We start from the raw sequence: 8605 nt of genomic DNA, 5'->3' as shown, positions 1-8605 counted from the left end.
CCTCAGAGTCCCCAGGCTCTGCTTCCTCCAAGGAAGGCGTGTTGGTGGAGTTGAGGAGGTCTTCGAAGTACTCTGCCCAGCGGTTCACAACGTCCCGAGTCGAAGTCAGCAGCGCCCCATCCCCGCTGTACACAGTGTTAGTGGTGCACTGCTTCCCCCTCCTGAGACGTCGGATGGTTGACCAGAATTTCCTCGAAGCCGTCCGGAAGTCGGCTTCCGTGGCCTCACCGAACTCTTCCCACGCTCGGGTTTTTGCCTCGGCGACCACCGAAGCCGCGGTCCGCTTGGCCAGTCGATACCCGTCAGCTGCCTATGGGGTCCCACAGGCCATAAAGGCTCGATAGGACTCCTTCTTCAGCTTGACGGCATCCCTTACTGCTGGTGTCCACCAGCACGTACGGGGGTTGCCGCCACGACAGGCACCAACCACCTTACGGCCACAACTCAGATTGGCCGCCTCAACAATAGAGGCACGGAACATGGTCCTCAATGTCCCCCGCCTCCCCCGGAACATGGGAAAAGCTCTGTCGGAGGTGGGAGTTGAAACTCCTTCTGACAGGGGATTCCGCCAGACGCTCCCAACAAACCCTCACTATACGTTTGGGTCTGCCAAGACGGACCGGCATCTTCCCCCACCATCGGAGCCTACTCACCACCAGGTGGTGATCAGTTGACAGCTCCGCCCCTCTCTTCACCCGAGTGTCCAGAACATGCGGCCGCAAATCCGATGATACAACTACAAAGTCGATCATCGAATTGCGGCCTAGGGTGTCCTGGTGCCAAGTGCACATATGGACACCCTTATGCTTGAACAAGGTGTTCGTTATGGACAATCCGTGACGAGCACAGAAGTCCAATAACAAAACACCACTCGGGTTCTGATCGGGGGGGCGTTCCTCCCAATCACGCCCCTCAAGGTCTCACTGTCATTGCCCACGTCAGCATTGAAGTCCCCCAGCAGAACAAGGGAGTCCCCAGCAGGGGTACTCTCTAGCACACCCTCCAAGGACTCCAAAAAGGGTGGGTATGCTGAGCTGCTGTTTGGTGCATATGCACAAACAACAGTCAGGACCCGTCCACCCACCCGAAGGCGGAGGGAGGCAACCCTCTCGTCTACCGGTGTGAACCCCAATGTACAGGCACTGAGCCGGGGGGCAATGAGTATGCCCACACCTGGTCTGCGCCTCTCACCGTGAGCAACTCCAGAGTGGAAGAGAGTCCAAACCCTCTCGAGAGAACTGGTACCAGAACCCAGGCTGTGTGTGGAGGCAAGTCCAACTATATCCAGTCGGAAATTCTCTGCCTCACACACCAGCTCGGGCTCCTTCCCTGCCAGAGAGGTGACATTCCATGTCCCAAGAGCTAGCTTCTGCAGCCGAGGATCGGACCGCCAGGGTCCCCGGCTTTGGCTGCCGCCCAGCTCACATTGCACTCGACCCCTTTGGCCCCTCTCATGGGTGGTGAGCCCATGGGAAGGGGGACCCACGTTGCCTCTTCGGGCTGTGCCCGGCCGGGCCCCATGGGTGTAGGCCCGGCCACCAGGCGCCTGCCAACGAGCCCCACCTCCAGGCCTGGCTCCAGAGGGGGGCCCCGGTGACCCGCGTCCGGGCAAGGGAAACCTAGATCCATTTATTGTATTCATCATTGGGGTCTTTGAGCCGTGCTTTGTCTGGCCCCTCACCTAGAACCTGTTTGCCATGGGTGACCCTGCCAGGGGCATAAAGCCCCAGACAACTTAGCTTCTAGGATCATTGGGACACACAAACCCCTCCACCACGGTAAGGTGACGACTCACGGAGGGCCCCAGAAAATCCAATTCATTCATTCATTCATTCTGCTTTGGACATTGAAATTGGAAAATATGACTTGCATTCAATAAGTAAAGAATTCCAATTCCAAGAAACCAAGAAACGATTAAATTCCATATTAGAGTTTGGAATTATGTCGCTTTAAAAACAGTTGTAAATTTTTAAGTCAGTTTAAATATACTGTGTGTGCGGTTGTGTTTGTGAACATATATATAATTTTATATGCTGTAATTATTTTAGGAGTATGTGACATTGGTGATCCTCGTTACTCAAATACTGTATGTAGATGTTCAAAATTTATCATGCTCTCCTTCACATCAGACCTCAAAGTTCACAAAGGCTGTGGGAACTTTGATAATTGACTTAATCATTGGCCATGAAGGGGAGCGGCTGTTACCTGCTCCAAAACGAAGTTTTTGCAGCACCCCTCCCCCCAGACATGAGTTTGTTTACATTTCATTTAGCAGCGCTGCGCAGAAGCCAGCCACAACGCTTTGCAAGAAAAAAATGAGTTAGGTACTGTATTGCAGAAGTGTCCCCAGCATATCCAATTTATTTCATTCAGCTTTGGACATTGAAACTGGAAAATATGACTTGCATTCAATAAGTAAATAATTGTTTCATCTAAATTCCATATTAGAGTTTGGAATTATGTTGCTTTAAAAACAATTGTAAAATTGTAAGTCAGTTTAAATATACTGTGTGTGCGCGCAGTATGTGACATTGGTGAGCCTAGTTACTCAAATACTGTATGTAGATGTTGCTCAAAATTTATCATGCTCGCCTTCACAGCAGACCTCAAAGTTCAAAAAGGCTGTGGCAATTTTGATAATTGACTTGGTCATTGGCCATGAAGAGGAGCGGCTGTTACCTGCTCCAAAACGAAGTTTTTGCAGCACCCCTCCCCCCAGACATGAGTTTGTTTACATTTCAATTAGCAGAGCTGCGCAGAAGCCAGCCACAACGCTTTGCAAGAAAAAATGAGTTAGGTACTGTATTGCAGAAGTGTCCCCAGCATATCCAATTTGTTTCATTCTGCTTTGGACATTTCAACTGGATCATTATTATTTGCATCCAATAAGTAACAACAGTAAGTATTCTTTAGTAAGAAATCATGTTTGCGTTGCTCAATCAGTCTTGATGACAGAATTTCCTTATGTGGGACATGAGTACGGTACACGTCCTTTATGAACATGCAAGTGTGTTAACAAAATACATGTGTAAGAACACAAGCAGTAACATGCAAAAATATATGCCCCAACAACACAAATAACACAAAAACGGCAGTATACAGTACAGGTATATGAACAAAATACATTATAACAAGAGTAGTCACAAAATGAGGGCTCTTTGCTCCAAAATGAGACCTACAACAGCTGGTGGCTTTTCTTTCCAATCACTCACTATCTCGAACTTGACCTCCCCTCGATCACCACCCAAGACAGCGTTGCTCAGCTGATGTTGTGCAACAAATGTCTGAAGGCATCCACGGGACCCTTCAAAGTCCTCCATGCCCATAGCGCGATGGAACTCGCCTTCTCTCTGATTAGCGCTCCAGTTAGCGCAAATTGTTTTCAAATCTCTAAATGACCTTTTCAAATCTCTAAATTACCTCGCGCCACCTTACCTCGCTGAGCTCATCTGGTCTGCGGACCAGACATTATTAGAAGGACCAAGAACTAAACTGAGGCTCAGAGGGGATGGAGCCTTTTCTGTTGCTGGTCCCTCTCTCTGGAATGACCTCCCATTGAACATTCGGCAAGCCTCCTCGCTGCCCATCTTCAAAACGCGCCTCAAAACTCACTTGTATTCTTTGGCATTTGACTCACCATGACTTAGATTTGTTCTTGGTTTTGCTGTTCGGTGCTTTCTACCGTCTTTATTACAGATTGCTTTACTGTTTGTTGTATATGTTAAATTGCTCCATGTAAAGCACTTTGTATGCAGCGATGGCTGTTTGAAAGTGCTCTATAAATACTGTTGAGTTGAGTTAGCATGATAGCAGGTCAAGCATTCCAGGAAACGTTCATTTACTCTACAGCCCGTCGAGCCACAAGCAATTTACTTTGAGCAGCTAATCGGATGCATTCCATGTTCTCTTCCACAGTCATTACCATTCCTTTGTTTGGATCCAACGATCAACGTAAATGTAAATGAATGGAATAGAAAGTCGTTCACGATTCCAGTAAACTCATGCTAATAGAGAGATTCTGCTGTTTTTGTGCCAAAGAGAGTAAAAAGTGGTGCAGACAGTTATTCCGCGGTATCGAACGGGACTTGCTTGAGTTTGCTCTAATTCGAGCTTCCGTATGGCTTCCAGGTTCCAGGTATCGGAACGTTCGTCCGTTGTTATGAATCGATCACTAATGTAATATCCATCCATCCATATTCCACCGCTTATCCAAGGTCGGGTCACAGGGGCAGCAGCTTTAGCAGGGAAGCCCAGACTTCCCTCTCCCCAGCCACTTCTCCTAGCTCTTCCCGGGGATTCTGAAACGTTCCCAGGCCAGCTGAGTGACACAGTCTCTCCAGCGTGTCTTGGGTTGTCCCCGGGGCCTCCTGCCGGTGGGACATGCCCGGAACACCTTTAAAACTCATTTCGGCCGCTTGTATCTGGGATCTCATTCTTTCGGTCACGACTCATTGCTCATGACAGTAGATGAGGGTTGGAACGTAGATCAACCGGTAAATTGAGAGCTTCGCCCTTTGGCTCAGCTCCTTCTTCACCAGGACTGACCGATACAAAGCGCGCAGAGCAAGCAGCAGCAGCTTCACCGCTGCGCCTGTCGATCTCTCATTCCCTCCTGCCCTCACTTGCAAACAAGACCCCAAAATACTTAAACTCCTCCACTTGGGACAAGATCTCCTCCCCGACCCGGAGAGAGAACTCCACCCTTTTCCGACTGATTTTCATCCCAACCGCTTCATACTCAGCTGCGAAACGCTCAAATGAGAGTTGAAGGGCCCTGCTTGAAAGAGCCAACAGTCCCACATCATCTGCAATAAGCAGAGATGTAATACTGAGGCCACCAAAATGGACCCCCATCAACACTTACACTGCGCCTAGAAATTGCAAATGTCCGTAAAGTTTATGAACAGAATCGATGACAAAGGGCAGCCTTGGCGGAGTCCAACCCTCACTGGAAACGATTCTGACTTACTGCCGGTAATGTGAACCAAATTCTGACATCTGTGGTGTAGGGACCAAAGTGCCCGCATCAGGGGATTCGGTACCTCATACTCCTGAAGCCATAATGCAATGTAATATCGTACTCAAATGTGTAATGCACAGGTTTTTATTCTGGGTGAGGGAATTTTCGTTTGACAGAAATCCATAGATGGCAATACTTACTGTAATTATGTTTCATTGCAATTCCATATTAATGTTTGAGAATTCTTTTGCTTTAAGAACAATTATAATATTTAAGTCTGGTTTAAAAAAATATGAACAGGTATATCCATTTGTGTTATTACAGTTGCTGAAACATATAGATGTTGCTTGAAATTTATCATGCTCCCCTCAAAACAGACCGCAGAGTAAAATAAAAGTTAAAGGCTGAGCAATTTTAGTTTATCGTTGGCCATGAAGGGGGGAGGGGCTGTTCCCAGCTCCAAACCCTCGCAGTTGCACTGTTTGAACCTAGTTTATTCAGCTCCCCTCCCCCACACTAGTTTGAGCACGTGATCAATTACGAGCGCTGTGCATACAGCAGCAACAAAGCTTTGCAAGAAGAGTTGAGTCTTGCAGTCGTGTCCCCAGAAAATCTAATTCGTTTTATTCTGCTTTGGACATTGAAACTGTATAATACGAATTGCATCCAATAAGTAAATAATAATGATGTTTCATCACAATTCCATATTAGCATTTGGGAATAATGTTGCTTTCAGAACAATTACAATATTTTAAGTCGTTTTTAAAATATGTGTGTGTGTATATACTGTATATAAATACAGTATGTATATACACACACATGTATATATGCTGTGCTCATTTTAGGAGTACATGACATTGGTGTAAACAAGAGTTCATAAAATATGTTGATATTGCTTGACATTTACTATGCCCCACTTCAAAACGGACCTCAGAGGAAAAGTGAAGGAGTTTTGGTTATGAAGGGGCGGGGCTGTTTTCACACCCCAAAACGTCACAGTTACGTTGCAGGAAACGAGTTTCTACAGCTACCCTCCCCCACATCACACTCGCTGACCATCAATTAGGAAACGCGCGCTTTGCTACCTGCACAAAAGGAAGGCGTTGAGAAGAGTGAGCGTACGAGTCAGCATCATCGAGAAAAACCCAGAAAGTGACAAATACTTCAGAATTAAAGCAGGTAAGACACTCAAGTTTTGAATATTTTCTTACAAGTTAGTTATTCTAAGTAATTCGGGCAGGCTCAAAGGTTCGTGTTATATCAGCATTAGAGTGAAACCAACTATATGAATAACTCTACTATGCTGTACCTAAGGAGTTGTCACCAAGATGGAAAGTTTCCTCTCAAACAATAAACTTTCAATAGGTCGTCAGACACACAATACAGCGCCACAGAATAGGCCGTTGGTGTGGTAAAATCAAGTTTTAACACCCCCCCCCCCCCCCGCCGCCGTCGTCTCGCCGTCGTCGTCGCCATTTTAGTTGAGCAGAGAATTAGTTGCAAATGACTCAGCGTCTTTCGCCGTCGCCGCCATCTTAGTTGAGCAGAGAATTAGTTGCAAATGGAACCAGTGTCTTTCCATATACAGAAAGTAACTGCAAAAAGACAATGTAAAATACCAAGCAATTTGCAGATAACAAAGTGGGTTGAACGAAATATTATACTGTGAACCATTATCAACACAAAAGTTAAAATTAAATAATAAATAAATAAATAAATATTGATAAAGGTTAAATGTGTGGATCACCAAAACCTATGCATTTTGGGCTGAAAAAAACCCCACTTATATGAGGAGAGATGCATATTTTCTATGTTTGTTAAGCTTTCTTGTATTTTACGGTGATTTGATCTTTTTTTTTTTGTGGCAACATACATTGTCACTGTCATCAACCTTTGCGATTTGTAACCACACTCGCTCATCGTTTATTGATCCCAAATATCCTTATTGGCAAAGCCGAATTAGTGGTGATTGAAACTTTGACTTTTCAAACGTCAAACCAGTTATTGGCCCAGGCTTATAAAAACACACTAGTGATGCATTCTCAGCATAAATCTTAACCTGATCATCTTACTCATATCAACTTAGTGATTAGACGTTAATCGGCAAATTAGTGGATGAATGTTGATGTAATTCAAGGAGAAAAAAAATACTCTGGCGTGCAGAGATTTAGTGAATATGCGTTCATTTTAGTCGCCACATACTAAGAGAAATTGCCTCTTCTGGGAATATAATAGGATGAACGTGGAAGGAATTCAAACAAATTTGATTAAAAAGTACACATAATGCGTTCAAAGAATTAATATAAATATTGTAATTATATACAGAAATTGCATCTTAATAGGTGTATGAAATGATTGACCTGGGTACAGCTCACGTGGAAAATTGTTCTCTCCGCACTCTGTGTCGGCCATCATTGTTATTGGATTGCCAAATACTTGGAAATAAGCCTATCTTTGTGATGCAGATGATTCGCCAAATGTGTAGTGTCAACTACTACAGTGGAGGACTGACTTGATATCCAAATTTCTATTTATTAAGTTTTTAATTTTCTGAAATATCGATTGCTGGTATTGGCAGCCTCCACGATAACCTTAAAATAATGCCGGTATCAGCCTGATACCATTATTTGGTTTCGGCACTTACCCATCTTTGCCAAGCACTGGAAATGAGTGATATAGACATTTTTAAAAATTACAATAAGTCTACTTTTAATTGATTACCCGTTCAGTTTCAAATGCTTTATTTGCCCATATTAAACAAAATAAGTTATTTCTATAAGGTATTTCTGTTTTGCCATGTTAATGTGTTCGATTAATATTTTATCCCACAGAACTATCTTCTTATGTAAGCCTGAATTATCAGTACTATTCTCTAACATCATTAATTGCAATGGTATTTTCTGATCTATTTTTTTTTTTTAATAACAGATGGACAATCCCACTGAAGATGGTAATTATTCTGACTCAGTCTTTTTGGATCAGATGAGGAATACAAACCAACTAAGACATCCTCTGAGTCGAGTGATGGCGAGGAGATATTCCATCCAAAGGTAGAAAAATTGTTCTCTTATGATACATCCAGTGAAGACTCTACAAGTCATCAGACATATGAAGCAGAGGAGCACAGTCACGTCTGCAATTCGTAAAGAAGGTAACCCATTAACCTATGTAAAAACAAAAGATGACCAAAGAAGATCCTTCTTTAACCATAAAAACATTTACAAAAAGGGAAGGCAAACGAGTTTGGCACAGAAGTCATTATTGCTTCTACTGTGGCCAATCAAATTTAAAGATGGCAAGGCAATTGGAAAGGAAACATAAGGAATCACAAAATAAATTCTGTGGGGCGTTTGTGAACACATAACAAAGGAACAAACTACACAATCAACTCTGAGACAGTCCAGTCTCCTACAAAAGGAAAGATGACAGAAGTACAAACGAGCACGAAAGCAACACATTCTACCCGTATGTAATCAACTCTTTTCACGCGTAGCAAGTCTACTCCTGTAGCGTTCACACATCCCATTTTATATCGGTGCTGCCCCGCATACTAGCATTTACTCCAGACTAAATGTTTAAACCACCTCCTGAGCAGAGTTACATTTGCTCCGTTTTAAGCTGTTTTCAGGGGCTACACTTGTGTAA

General features: G+C 44.1%; 1 long non-coding RNA gene across 1 annotated transcript; it reads left to right on the top strand.

The window, feature by feature from the left end:
* Positions 1-5775: 5775 nt before the first annotated feature.
* LOC127594612 (uncharacterized) lies at positions 5776-8140 on the top strand. Its single transcript, XR_007960847.1, has 2 exons — positions 5776-6139; positions 7889-8140. It is a non-coding gene; the product is annotated as an uncharacterized LOC127594612 (long non-coding RNA).
* The last annotated feature ends 465 nt before the right edge of the window (positions 8141-8605 follow it).

The sequence above is a fragment of the Hippocampus zosterae genome, unplaced genomic scaffold (assembly GCF_025434085.1).
Source record: "Hippocampus zosterae strain Florida unplaced genomic scaffold, ASM2543408v3 HiC_scaffold_22, whole genome shotgun sequence".
Classification (NCBI taxonomy): Eukaryota; Metazoa; Chordata; class Actinopteri; order Syngnathiformes; family Syngnathidae; genus Hippocampus; species Hippocampus zosterae.
The sequence above is the reverse complement of the archived record's forward strand: the minus strand, read 5'-3'. Positions and strand labels throughout refer to the sequence as shown.